The sequence below is a fragment of the Peromyscus californicus genome, unplaced genomic scaffold (assembly GCF_007827085.1).
Source record: "Peromyscus californicus insignis strain IS unplaced genomic scaffold, ASM782708v3 Scaffold_15__1_contigs__length_86483966, whole genome shotgun sequence".
NCBI classification, from domain to species: domain Eukaryota; kingdom Metazoa; phylum Chordata; class Mammalia; order Rodentia; family Cricetidae; genus Peromyscus; species Peromyscus californicus.
This window is the reverse complement of record NW_026294447.1, coordinates 2,745,372-2,760,622: the sequence shown is the minus strand read 5'-3', so window position 1 is coordinate 2,760,622 and position 15,251 is coordinate 2,745,372. Positions and strand designations below refer to the sequence as shown.

Genomic DNA, 15,251 nt, shown 5'->3' with positions numbered 1-15,251 from the left:
TAGCTCTGGGTTTTTTATTAATAAGACCGTTTAGCAATTCATCTTACAACCACTCCTCCACTGAGTTACTCTCCTAGCCCAATTTTTAAGTACTTTTAGGAGAGGAGATTGGTCTTCCTCCCTCTTCCCTCCCACTCCTTCCTTCCTTCTTCCCTCCCACCTTCCCTCCCTTCCTTCTTTCTTTTAAGATAACTCCTAACCAGTGGTGGCAGACACCTGTAATCTCAGCATTTGAGAGACTGAGGCAGGAGGATCATGAATTCACGGCTAAATTTAGCTACATAGCATGATCAAGGATAGCCTGAGCTATCTAAGACCCTATCTCAAAAACAAAACAAACAACAAAATCCAGAAAGAAAGGAAGGAAGGGAGGGAGGGAGGAAAGAAGGGAGGGAGGGAGGGAGGAAGGGAGGGAGGGAGGGAGAAGAAGGAAGGAAGAATCAGCACAATTGCTCCCTGCCCCCCTTCTTCTCTTCCTTCTTTCTCTAGCCCGTCTTTTGCTATTAGGTGACAGATGGAACGCTGACCTGTGTCTTCGTCTCTAACATAGAGTTGCAGCAGCAGACCAAGGTCTGTCTTTTTCTTTTTCTCCTGCCTGTGCTCGGTCATCTCTAGGCCTCGTTGCTTTTATTTTCCTTGCCATTTATTTGCTGAAGAAAGTAGGCTCTTTGTGTCACAGAACTGTGAACACTGGCTGTGCCCCTTTCTTATCTGCAGCTCTGCTCGGATGATAGCTCACGTGTAGAGTTATCACCGTGAACACCTCTCCTCCCAGCCTGGCAGCATCCACGTCTGATGTCCCATCACACTGAGGAAGACCAGGTCCCTAACTGTTCTGAGGCAACAGTAACAAGGAGAGCTCGACCCTCTTGCTGTCTAGTCTAGTCCAGTCTGTTCACTTAAAACAAACCCAACAGGACACTGCCTGCCACCCTAGTATCAGTGACCATAAACTATGTGACTGTGTGCTAGCCCCCTGTGTGTCTGTGGACAATGTGACCGTGTGCTAGCTCCCTGTGTGTCTGTGGACAGTGTGACCGTGTGCTAGCCCCCTTTGTGTCTGTGGACAGTGTGACCGTGTGCTAGCCCCCTGTGTGTCTGTGGACAGTGTGACCGTGTGCTAGCCCCTTTGTGTCTGTGGACAGTGTGACCGTGTGCTAGCCCCCTGTGTGTCTGTGGACAGTGTGACCGTGTGCTAGCCCCTTTGTGTCTGTGGACAGTGTGACCGTGTGCTAGCCCCCTGTGTGTCTGTGGACAGTGTGACCGTGTGCTAGCCCCCTGTGTGTCTGTGGACAGTGTGACCGTGTGCTAGCCCCCTTTGTGTCCGTGGACAAGTGGAGCTAGTGGAAAGAACATGAACCTAGGAGCCAGCTGGCTTCTGATTTGAATTCCAACCTTAATTCTGCTAAATACACACCTTTTCTCCAAGTCTGTGTCTGACTCCCTACAGAGGAGGACCAGGTCTCTCTCACCAGGCTGCTGAAATGCACCTGCCATGCAGTGTGAATTCAACAATTGTTCCTTTCTTTTCCTGCTTCTGTTAAAAATGGGAATTGTAAACAACAACAACAACAAACCCTCTCATATCCACAGCTTGTTTAAATCCGTACACAAACATGACATTTACCGGTTTCATAAACAGTGGTGAAGGTTTTCAAACATGCTCAAGAAGGCACTCTGAGAAAGGGGAAGGTATGAGGGCAGGAAATACCATGCTCTTCCCCACCTTGTAGTCAGAAAGTTCAAACAACTCCTCCCAAAGCCAGCATGATCTGTTTCTGCCCGGAAACATGCTGCGCTCTGGACTCTGCTGACTTGAGGAGGCATTTCTTCTAGCAGAAGATGAGTTCACTGTAAATGACTCGGAAACATATGGATGAAATTTCCCTAAAGCCACTCCAGGGATTAGGAATTAGGAAAAGAGTGCTTGGCAAAATGCATTTGGGGTTTTGCCAGGGTCGAAACCAACTGAGAAATAGTTAGGACACAAGGCGGTCTCCAGTACTGCCAAGTTTATCCATCTTTGCAATACGGGGATTTATAATTAGAGTCACTCTGAAAAGCATGGCCTCACAAGTAGCCGAGTACAAAATAAGCCTTTGTTTTCAACATCTCAGAGAGGTTGCTGGTCTCCAGATGGATGTTACAGTCCCTCAGCCGTCAGCATCCTGAAAGCCACAGTGTTGCACATCTACACCAAGTGCCTGGTGTCCTCTAGGGCCTGTTCCAGTGAGGAGTCACTCTGAATTCCCGGATGAGGGGAACAAATCTTGATGGGTGTTCTCTAATTACCATGGAGAACTGTGTGATTCGGCAGTTTCCGGCTGCATAAGCTTCCTGTCCAGTTAGCTGTGTCATCTTCCACAACAGTCTGCCTTCTATGAGCTTCTTTGTTAAAATCAGCCCAGTGGAAGGGGGTATGTGTGAGAATACAGCGAGAGAGGAGCACTTGAAAATGTTGGAGGCGCCAGCACAAGATTTCAAGAATCGAGGGCTGTAGGACTGAGCAGTTTCAAAACCTCGAGTCTGGATGAAATCTCAAAATCCTTCAACTCGACGGCACCTGACCTGTCTGCTGACCTTCTGACTTCTTGCTCACTCACTAAACCAAGTTTCCCCACAGCTGTGCACCAGTTTTTCTCCAGCAGTCACCAGCCCAGCTCCTATCACACGGCAGTGGACAGATGTAGCCCCTGCCCACACATGGTAGGAAAGATCGGCATGAAAGGCATGGATATGTAAATCCAAATCATGACACAAATACCACAAAAGGCAGGATCAGGCTGAAGGTTGGCCAGACGGAGTTGGAGTCACTGCAGTGATTTCTGACCCAGAACTTCTCCCCTCCAGCCTGGCTACCCCTGGCTACTCTAAGGAACTAAGTCATTGGAGGCCTCCCTTAAAAATACCTATTTACCTGAAAGGAGGTCAGAACCCTAGAGCATCAGCTAGCTGATGAGTTTATCTAGCTGTGTCCTCAGAATGCAGAGGATGGCTGGAGATGGACTCTATTGACTATATAAGTGTGGGGAGGTTGCTTGATGGCCTGAGGAGTGTTGCCAGGAACACCCAGAAGAGCAAGTGAAGTGAAGGCCAGGCCACTGACTCTCTCCACTCGCGTCACTTCCACATGTTCAGTTGCTTTTCGTTCCTTTTCCCTGTCTTGACCAGTGGAACATGCTATTCACAGTAAGTGTTAGCTCACGGCTAAACACTCATGCTGTGACTACTGAATCTTTCTCTTTCCATCCATTTTGTGAAGAGAAAATGAGTGAAAACAAAACATCACCAAGATGTTTCCATGGTTGCAATTGTGGAAGTGATATTAGCCCAGGGTGTACCTTGGAGAGAGGGAGGCTGTCCTATCTATTTAAAGAGTTAAGACTCTTGTGGGGCACTAGATGGCAACATTTCCCTAAATCTAAACACAGCAAGGCAAGGCCCGGCGGGCAGGTCAACCCCACAGAGCTGCAAGTCCCAGCACATACAATGTGACACCCAAGGTCAAGGAGGGAAGACTGGAGCCAGAGCTGACGCAGGCAGAGCCTAACATAGCTCATCACTGGAGTCCTGTTAATTGTCGGTCATTAACACTGTCACACCACCATCATCACACTAACACCATCATTATGAATACCATCACTACTACCAACATCACCACCATTATTATCACCACTGCTGCCATGATCACCATTATCACTACCACCATCACTACGACCACATTACTACCATGACCAAACCTGTCACCGTCACCACCATCACCATTATTATTTCCACCACTACTGCTATTACATTAGCACAACTACTATCACTGTCTATTATTACTACTATCACAGGCTCCCCAACATGGCTATTATCACCACCACTACCAACACCGCCCACCCCACGATTATCATCATTACCGTTACTACTACTCAGTCTCTCATGCTCTATTGGTTTTTGTTTTTTGTTTTGTTTTGTTTTGTTTTATATACTTAAAATGGAGGGACTGGAAAGATGGCTCAGTGGTTAAGAGTACACACTGTTCTTGCAGAAGACCCAAGTTCAATTCCCAGCACCCATATCAGGGAGCTCCCAACTGCCTGGAACTTTAGCTATAGGTGATCTGATACCCCTGTGACTTCCTCCTTCTCCTACACACACACACACACACACACACAAGCACACACAAGCACACACACACAAGCACACACACTCACATAAATAAGTAACAATTAAAATTAAAAAGAAAATGGTTTTAAAATATAAAGGAAACTTCATTTAGACTGGGAAGGGAGATCTGGTTAGAGACAAAAGATAAAAATGTCTTTTAAATTTTTTCTTTTTCCAATTATATGTCACAGTTAGATTGATAAACTGCTGTCTGGTGTAGAAATTTGGGGAACTGCTTTAATGAATAGATAACAATGGTTTCTATTTGCATTTTTTGTTAGATGCTTAGTTGCTACTTCAGCAATTGTCCAGGTAGGCATGCTATTGTTATGATGAGACACCATGACCAAAAGCAAGTTGAGGAAGAAAGGGTTTATCTGGCTCACACTTCCACATTGTAGCCCATCACTGAAGGGAGTCAGGGCAGGAACTCAAGCAGGGCAGGAACCTGGAGGCAGGAGCTGATGCAGAAACCGTGGAGGAATGCTGCTTACTGGCTTTTTTCTTTTTATTTTTATTTGAATTAATTTATTTTTATGTGCATTGGTGTTTTGCCATGTGTGTTGGATCCCCTGGAACTGGAATTACAGACAGTTGTGAGCTGACATGTGGGTGGTGAGAATTGAACCCCGGTCCTTTGGAAGAGCAGTCAGTGTTCTTAACCACTGAGCCATCTCTCCAGCTCCTTTGCCTTTTTTCTTGTGTCTTGCTCAGCCTCCTTTCTTGCAGAACTCAGGACCACCAGTCCAGGGGTGACACCACCCACAATGGTTGACCCTCCCACGTCAATCACTAATTAAGAAAATGCCATACAGGATTGCCTACGGCCAGATCTAATGGAGGCATTTTCTCAGCTGAGGCTCCCTCGTCTCAGATGATGACTATAGTTTGTGTCAAGCTGACGTTAGACGAGCCAACAGGACAATATTTGAAAACAGTGTTCTGTGTGGACTGAAATGCCCCTCTGGAACTGTGGTTGCGATATCAATGTAGTTAGCACACTCTCTGCTCAGCAGCCACCCCCACTTCCCAGTCCCCGTCCCTTCAATTGGTCAGCTGTCATCGCTGTATTTCGGCATTCCTGAGAAAGTACACCAACTGACCCCTGGAGCAGAGTGGAAGAACTCTTGACATAGAGAAATATTTGCTAACCTTCCCATTGAATTGGGTTGATCAAGTGAACTGTTCCTTGTGGACCAGAAGCTGAACTTCAGTGAAAGAACACAATCAAGGTGTCTGTGACGAAAGGGAAGAAGGCGCCAAGGGTGGTCGTGGGCGGAAGCTGGCCGCTGGCCGCCTGACTACCTTTTTGTACTTTAAAACTGTGTCACCCCAGCGACCACTTGACAAAAGTAGATTTTTTTCAACCATAATTCCCGTCATGTATCCAACCAAACAAGTTAATTTCTAACATTTCTCTGCATAGCTTCGGTCTCCAGGGATACAACAGTAAATAAGACATCCGTCCAAATGATGCTTACACACTGGTGAAGAAGAAAAGTGGATGAAGGATTAGTTAAGTATGATTCAGGCTTGATAAGGGCCAGTACAAAAGTGAAGCAGGATCAGAAACAGTGAGAGGTAATGCTGAGTGTGTGTTTGGTGTGTATTTGTGCGCATGCATGTGTACGTGCGTGTCTACGTACGTTTCCTCTCACTGGCTTATTCAAATTCACCAATAGAGGCTACTTGAAAGAGATTTGAACACAGAGAGCTAACTAAAAAGAGATGGTGAATCATGTAGTGTCCCTGAGCTAAGACTAAAGCACATATCACCATGACTGTGGACTGACCAACCTGATGATCAGAACCCAGACTTCGTGCAGCCGAGCACCTACTGTCCTACTGAGCTACACGCTCCATCGACTTGGTTTCTTTCTAGGTGACCATAGTTACACCAAGAGGATCGAAAGAACAAAGTGTTATGGTCTGAACGGACGTGCCCTTCCAAAATTCATGTGTTGAAATTTGAACCTCAAGGTGGCGTTAAGATGCGGGACCTTTGTGGAAGTGTTTATAAAGGGACTGTACCTGCATGACCAGAGTTAACGCCGGACAAAGGAGGCTTCGGAAAGCTGCTGCACCTTCCATCCCTTCTGCCGTGCTGAATCAGAAAGAAAGGCCACACTCTCAAAAGCAGAGTGACCTCACTAGACACTGGATCTGCCGTGGCCTGGATCTTAGGGTGCCCAGACAGTTAAGTTCTCAGCAGGTGCTGAGGCAGAATTTCCAGTTTTTTTTTTTTTTTTTAAGTTTATCAAACCCTGTGATTGGAAGGGGAAAGAAACATTATCAGAAACAAATGCAAATGGCATGATGGCAGTTAATATGCATGGACAGCTGGTTCTGCTAAAAACTAGCTAAAAATAATTGCTACCCCATAGCCCCATAGAGATATCTGCAGACTTCTCTTATGCTTACTATATGTGTTTTCTCTTGCTAGTATACCCAAAGCGTTATGTGGCTACTAATTTATTTTCTCATTGACAGAGCTTTAAAATACATAAATTGAAGGTTATTATTAATGGTAAATAACTGCAAAATTTGAATCTGCTTTTGCTAGAATAACTTAAGTCCAATGAAATTTAAGGCAAACTTAAGAGAAAGCGACGTATCAACACTGGGCTGAGGAAAGTGAACAGTACCGCCAAGCTGACCAAAGTGAACAGTACCGCCAAGCTGACCAAAGTGAACAGTACCGCCAAGCTGACCAAAGTCTCAGTGATTGAGGCAACGCTGAGTGAACTTTGCCCTTTGGTTGTTTTGCACAGGCACATATGCGTGACTCTTTATCCTTCACCTGGCTCAGTCACTGGATAAAGGCAATAGGTAAGTGGTTCCCTGCAGAAAATACAGTGAGTGAAGCCCTGCCTTTGCCTGGAGTCCATTGTCTTGGGAGATCACAAAGGACCTGTGGTGGGGGGTGGGGGTTGGAGGGGTTGGGGGTGTGTGCAGTATGAAGAGGGTAAATGAGACTGTAGCTGTGGGAGGCCAAGTCCCTTCTCAGATGCAGATGGGGAAGCTCTGAACGGCATCACACCCTGGTATATTCACTGATGGTACAGAATCTTCTGAAAATTCTTACGTGTGTGGAACATATAGGTATATACATGCATGCCACACATAGGTGATTAAGCCAATTCAAGAGCTATTGATAAAGCTATGTCATTACAATGTGATATTGAAGTGATCATACAATGTTCCTTCTCTGAATCAGCTCTAAGAAATGTCTCCTTGGGCTGCAGTCTGTAAACTGTTTGCATGAGGACCTGAATTCAACCTCCAGAGCCCATACAAGAAAAGCCTTCTTGGTGAGCTTCAGGCTAGAGAGAGACTGTCTCACAACATAGAAAAGAAAAAAGAAAAAGAAAAAAGAAAAAGAAAAAAGAAAGAAAAGAAAAAGCTAGCACCAACAGCAACAAAAAAAACTAACTAAATAAAGTCAGGTGGCAACTTCACCAATCTGGGCATCGCCTCGCGGCTAGGAGGCCCAGAATCTCCTCATAGACCACATACTGTAGAAGGAATCCAGTTAGCTCATGACTGAACATACTCTACAGTGGCCCCTCCAAAGCAGCTCTGTTCCAGCTAACAGCTAGACTACAGTATGAAGCAGTGGGGATCTGAGCCATGACAGCAAGGCTGTCTGTTCTCAGTGTTTCCTTCCACACTTGTTTGCATCACTTGGAATTTCCCAGGGATATGGGTTTGTGTCAACAGACCTCTCAGCAGCGCATTCTTCAGCAGGCATGATAACGAATTCAATAACCCTGCTGAGGCTGCCAACCACTGCCCAGGGTAGAGAGACAGGGCAGCTTCGCCCAGGCCTGGTGAGGCACCTATGTTTCCAGAGTCTTTCCCTCTGCCTGCCCTTCCCAGGGCAGGGCCTTTATTTCCAGTCAGAAGGAAGGCAGAGAGAACCCACCACAGGCAGAGGTTATGGCCGGGTGGACCACTTGAAAAACGCATGCAGAAGAAAGGCCACTACTCTTCCTAAGGCCCCTTGTAGGGAATGCGGCAGGGTAGGAAGTCCCAAGTAAAAAGCTAGACTTCCTGCTTCCTCACTCTTCTCCAGTCAAGTTCATGTGCTTAGAGAACTCACGAACCTCAGTGAATAATGACAGTATGTGAGCTTGAATACCCTCCTGAGAGCCTGCCAGGGAAGTATCCAGAGCTGAAGCACAGAATACAAATGTCCTCTAACCACCTGGCAAGAATTCTTCAGACCAACAGTCCCTCCCTGGCCATGTTCTGGCCTGAACCCCAAGTCTGGATACCAATACTGCTTCCACATCGCTAGACTCTTCTACGCCTCACATACCCCTGATTGCCTGGGTGCTCAGCCGGTCATCTGTCATTTCCAGCCAGCTTACATTCCAAAGGCGCTGAGCTCTGCCCACTCCATTTCCATCCCACACTCTCCCTCCTGTCTCGCCTGGCCCCTTTTTACTGCTCACCCAACACAGGCCTCCACCACAGACCCTCACTCCCACACGTCCTGTGTGAGTTCTGAAGGGCAGGAAAGCAAGCTGAAATGGAACCCCTCACTTGGGCCCAGTGAGGAAGAGGGTGATTTTACAAGGAGTGTGCAGCCCCAGCTTCTGGACCAAGCTCCTCTGTCAGGTGGGTCAGGAAAACAGCCCGAGGCTGTGCTTGATTTTCACAGGCGACACCAGGCTGGCCCAGAGGGCACCTTGTGTGTTGATGGCTTCCGGACCCCACACTCTTATAGGGACATTGGTGGCTGTGCTCAGCTGAAGAGCTGCACAGCAGGGTGATGTATGGTTCCTTGCTTTGGCCTTTCTACTGATCAAAGGCAAGAGAACCAGAAAGTGGCCAGTGCACCAAGGGTGACTATCTCAGTGATATTTAGGGTCATAATGTCACCCAGAACTGGCTTGAGCCAATCCCTCTAAGAAAGATGGGGCAGCACTCTCGATGCTCCCCAACCTGTCTTCACTCAAAGATCCTGGGATGCCACAGAGCAGAGGAAGAGGGAAGGGGTCTGCAGAGGCTCATAGATTTGGGTAGTCCAGAGCTCCCAGGCTACTGCTCCTGGTGCCTCCCGGTGTCTTTCTGTGGAGTGATGCCAGGCTCCACCCTTACCAGTGAGCTCTCCACATAGGCAAAGGCCCCCGGCTCTGAACAGCCATCTCCCTCTGAGTCATCCCTGGAAGGCTGTATCGGCACCTTTGCCGTCCTTTCCTGAGGGCTCATTGGGCACTGAGGCTCTTTTCTCTCCTTAAACAAACCATTTGTTCATTCTGCCCCCTTCACGTCATGGTGGGTGGTTTACTAGCAAATGCTGAGTGGTCCATTGAACGTATAACACAAGTCAACACCCTGATTTTGAGATCCACGAGTGCCTGCACCCCATACATAGCCCGCAACTCCTTCCTCAGGACTGGATCCCTCCGACCACTGGAGCAAGACCAGCACAGGTCTGGTTCGGAGGGCCCTTCGAGCTGTGCTTCTTTCCCTCCACACCACTGTGAGCCAGAAGGGCTTGCAGCCTCATATAGCAGAGTCTCTGGCATGGCCAGACTGAGAAGTCAGGCTGCTTGCACCTGACCCCCTGGCACTGCCAGTTCCCGGACTAGTCATGTTGGGCAAGTTCCTCTGCAACTTTGTGCCTCAGTTTCCCCATCAGCCAAATGGAGACTAATAGATAAAATTACTACAACTACCTCATAGCGTCATTGTGGGGAATTAAACAGCCAGTCATATTAAGCGTGGAGTACAATGTCTGGCACCTGGAAAGCATGGAGTAGATGCTATCAGTGTGTACTTGGTTTTCATAGCATGGGGAGATACGTAAGGCGTGAGTCTAATTCACAGCTTATTTATAGTGAATCCTCAGTTACTTCCAAAGAATATTTAGAGTGAATGAACAAAGAGACAAGCTGGGAAAGCTATCAGCTGGCCTTGTTTGTAGTTATTTTAAAATTTTATGTATATAAATGACTTTATATATATATATATATATATATAGTGACTCTGTTCAGAACCCCTGTCACACAGAGAACATGCACAAAGGATTAACTTTGGTCCCCTGATCAGTTCTTCAATGGAGAAGCACTATTTTTTTTTCACGTTTTGTTCAGATGTAGAGCTGTTAAGTAATCTGCCCGGAGTCAAAAAGCAAGTGCTTGGAGGAGCAGGGTCAAGGGCAGGCCTAACACCAAGGCACATGCCTGCTGCTCTGCCTGTGCCGTCCTGGACCACTCCGCTCCTGCAGAGAACAACGAGAGTAACAGAAACCTGGCTCTCACATCTGGACAGGAAGGCTAGGCTCTTTGCTGGCGACCACGGTGATGTCAACTAACCACTTATCAAGCCATTTAAGCATGTGGGGTTTGTATCAATTTTTAACAAGCAGCAGAGACTGTAAACAACGAGCTGAGCTTAATTCAAACCCTAAGTGATGGTGTTTGACAAAGGAATGTAAATACTGCGCTGATTCACGGCTTGTGATTGGCAGCTCATCTGTTAGTGTCTCACTGCCACGGGCTCCATCTGGGCGGCTGGGTGGCTGCACAGCGCGGGCCAGCATTCCACCGATTCTTTCACCTGCTCAACACTGCCGACACTGAAACGGGGCTACACACACACACACACACACACACACACACACACACACACACACACACACGCAAGACGTGTGTGAGCCCTGTCTCCACGGCGTTCAGTCCGGGCACTGAAAACAAGGACTCCACACAGAAAAAATGTGTGGTACGAACCAGAAGCGAAGGGAAGAAGGATGTGTGGGGGTGCTCAGGAACAGGAAGTCAAGGAAGGCCTGTTTGAGGAAGGCAAAATGAAAAGGAGCTAGCCCAAGGAAGTGTGCATGGGAGGGGAGGAAGGAGAAGGCCCAGACAGAGGGACAGTGGTAAGTCACAGGCCTGGGCTAGGAAGACCTTAGAGTTCTTAAAGAGATACAGGTCATATCTCTTCAAGGGGCAAGAGGTAGTGTCTGTTTTTGGGAGAAAAATGTAACACTTGACAAGTGATAAACAGAGGGAAAACCTACAGATAAGAACTGAGAAGTCATCCCAAGGATGTGGAGGAATAGGAGCCCTCACACACTGTAACAGCAAATAAGATGTGCTTGTTGGCACTGACAGCGTAACAGGGCAACTGTGCTCTCTTAGCAGGCATGGGTTCTCCACACATACCATCCCCACACCCACCATACACATGTGCCCTCAGCCACTTTAATGTCTTCCACAGACTCATGTGTTTGATTCTTCTCTAACTGATGGCATTGTTTTGGGAGGCTGAGAATCTTTTGGACTTGGGGTCTACCTAGCAGGTATAGGACTGAGAAGGTAGATCTTGAGGGTTTATGAGCCAACTCTGCTTCCAACCTCAGCTCGCTACTTCCCTGTCGCTGTTGAGATGTGAGGATATCATTCTGCAAAGTCCTGTTCTAGACCAAGAGAGTCCCAGCCATCAAGCCATCCCCCATGAACTATGAGCCCACATAAATTCTCCCTCCTTTAAGCTGTCCCTGTCAGGGTGATAAGAAAAGTAACCCATGCAGCTTCTTCCATGGCTAAACTGCGTCTCCCCAAAAGGTACATTGAAATCCTAACCCCTCTGTACCTCACTTTAGACTATGATTACAATAGTTGAGGCTTCAGAGAAATAGAAATAACAGAAGATTGAGTGTACAAACAGACAGATATGTAGCTAGATAGATATAAAGGGAGAGATATAAAGATATAAATATAGAGGTAGGTGGATTGGTAGATAGATGACAGAAAGATACAGAAGATAGAGATGGGCAAACAGATGGATATACAGAAATAGATATATAGGGAGACAGTTGGATGCATGGGAGGAAGAAAGATGAATACATGGATAAATGGATACATTGATACATGGAGATACATCATGGAGATACATCATGGAGATACATCATGGAGATACATAGAGATACACAGAGAGATAATTCTAAGAAGCCAGTCAGTGGCTTTGAAATCTGTGTGATGGGTAGGAGGCTGGAAATCAGGGGAGAGCCATTGTTGCAGCTCACATTCAAAGACATTCTCTGGCACAACTCTTTCTTATTCAAGGAAGAATTATAGTGAGGACTTTAAATGCAGTATCTAGAGGGCCCACAGGAACACAAAGGGTTGTTGAAACTCAAATACTTGAGTTAAAATTTACTTTGTAATGTGGCCACCCACCATACAAGCATATATACATGAACAAAGACTCTCATATTAAATTATATTATGCTTCTGAAAGGATGGGTAACATATTTTTTTGTGAGCAGAAGGTATTTAATCCACAAAAGGAGGATTCTAGGTTTTGTGTTACATTTTTATTAAGTTAGTGATTTGACAATTCCGCGTGTGTGTGTGTGTGTGTGTGTGTGTGTGTGTGTGTGTGTGTGTGTGTGATGCATTCTGATCTCTCTATTTCCACCCTTCCCTGTCTCCTTCCCACCCTATCAAAACTCTCTCCTTTCCACCTGACCCTTTCAAAGGTTTAGGACTTGAAGCCTTGTTTTGTGACCCTTTAATTTAATGAGTGTGACCACTGGATTGAGACTTGTTTATTGGAGGCCGATGGGGGTCACCAATAGATACAGTATAGAACTGAAGGCAATGGCGTCCATACTTCCTCTGACTCTATCCCTAGAAATAGTTCAGCAGTGAGGGACACAGCCCCTATGTCCCTTCTCCATCCTTTCCTACATGCCGAGGGGCCCATTCTTGGCAGGTGTCTGTAGTTACTGAGAGATTGCCACGTCTGTGTATTGTTCTGAAGACGGCGTCTCTCAGCCTTTCTCCCTGTGCTCTGACTTTTACACTCTTTCTGCCTTCTCTTCTGCAGTGTCTCCTGGGCATCACAGGGCTCAACTGTCACTCATTTTCAGTGCCTTGTAAGTCTGCCTCCATCTTATAAACCACATCGACTCTTACAAAGGGAAGCACTTACAATTCGGAGGTGCCCGATCCACTGTCATCACGTGGGAAGCATGGAGGCATGCAGGCAGACACGGTGCTGGAGGAGTAGTTTGAGAAGTTCCTTATATCCAGACCCACAGGCAGCAAGAGGAGAGAGACCCTGGGCTGTTGTGGGAATTCGCTCCACCAAAGACCTTGGGGTATCTGGCTCAAAAACGGGAATAGATAGGATAGGATAATAAGGTAAATTATTGTATCTACTTGTAAACTAATTTAGCAACTATCAGCTTTAGATAGTTTGTATCGATATGGATTCTTGTATATTGATACAGACATAAAATTATTTTTTTATTCCTGTTTAAGATAATTTGTATATTGACACAAATACAAAACTATATTTATCATATTGTACATATGTTCCTACTGTTGTTTAAAATATTTTTGTATATTGATACAAATCTAAAATTGTATATGTCATACTGTATGTATGTTCTACTTCTGTTTAGGATATTTTGTATATGCATACAAATTAAGGTATTGTCATATTGCACTATACATTTCTACCTCTGATTAAGGTATTTTTGTATATTGTCACAAATTCAGGGTCATTGTCCTTATATTGTACATCTGTACAGACTGTTTATTTTTATAATGTGAAGCCTTAGATTTTAAGTTACTTAGGTTTATAAGAGTTACAGGTTAATAGTCCTATGCTTGTCATACTTATAGCCATGTTAGTTAGGTTTTCTAGACAGACAGAGATATATGTCAGATAGATAGGTAATCTTCAAACACTTCATAGACCTAGAGAATACAGCATTGAAATGTTTTAATAACTTAGAATCTTGTTGACATGAGACATGATTGCTCCTGGCAGCACCAATTCACTCTCGAGAGGACGTTGGGCATCGAAGACACTCCATATGGAATTTGTCTTCTACATGGCAAAAGTGGCCTGTTGGGCAAAGAACTGCCCTTGCCTCAACTGCTGACAGTAAGCACGCTGTCCAGTCCGAATGAGCAGGACACAAGAAATAGTGCCTGCTGAACCTGAAAATGGTCTGTCAGATATTCTAGACCTGTAGCCAGAAGTGGGTGCCCCAACATTGCAGAGCAACATGCAGTGACTGTGCAGCAGCCCGCTGTTTCTGTCACACCTTGCGTGTTTCAGAGGTCGCTTGTTTGCACTTCCTGCTCACTCAGGTAATATCATTTCCCTTCTCAGGTCTTTGAGAGAGTTGAAGACTAGATAGTTACAGTTACAATCCTCTTGTATTTTAACCAAGAGCATTTCAGGTACAAGATTTAGATTCTTCAGGATAGGACAGCTATTGGAGTAATCTCCGTAATTTGCCATTTACCTCTGGCCTGGACATTTAGTATATGTTTTTTGCTCAATGTTTTTCTTGCTGATTGTAGTTCCAGTTTTTACGTTGTTACCTTTTCTGTCTTCTAGACAATACTTGATAATTATTCTCATTATATATAGCTTTGTATTAGGTTCAGAACCTTCTTATTTAGACAAAAAGGGGAGTGTTGTGAGAATTCACTCCGCCAAGGACCTTGGGGTATCTGCTTGATGGAGGCGTGGTTTTTTTCTGGGTGACTGCTTAAAACTGAGGAGAGAGAGCACAGGCTTGCTCTCCTGGTGTGATCAGAGACCAGATGGCTAGTTCCACACACACACACACACACACACACACACACACACACACACGGGCAAAACGGAAGGACTCTGCAGCTGGATCTGCATTTTCCTGTATCCTGTGTCTGTGAATTTGTTTTCTCATAGCATCTTGAATGCTCTCTCTAACCCAGCTTAGGAGGCAGTTGTCAACCAGCTCTCTCATGTACTTGAATAAAATAAAGCTTGCTTCAACTCTGGCTCAAAAGTGTGGTAGTGGTCTTATTCTTGCCCATTACACAAGGTAATAATTAAAAAAAAAAGCATGCAATGCAAGAAGCAAAAACATGCAAAGAAACCTGTAAAAAAATCTTAAATACAAGCACTGAGACATTGGTGGTTAAAACATCTTCGGCTGGTGAGACGGTTCTGAAGATAAAGGGACTTGCTACAGTTCTGGTAACCTGCGTTCAACTCCTGGGTTCCATATTTTGGAGAGAAAACTGACTCCAATAAATTGACCTCTCACCTCCACTTGTGTGCTATGGCATGTGTAT

General features: G+C 45.7%; 1 long non-coding RNA gene across 1 annotated transcript; it reads left to right on the top strand.

Moving 5' to 3' along the window:
* Positions 1–475: 475 nt before the first annotated feature.
* On the top strand, positions 476–14,954 carry LOC128110661 (uncharacterized). Its single transcript, XR_008218271.1, has 2 exons — positions 476–6,981; positions 12,997–14,954. It is a non-coding gene; the product is annotated as an uncharacterized LOC128110661 (long non-coding RNA).
* Positions 14,955–15,251: the final 297 nt, after the last annotated feature.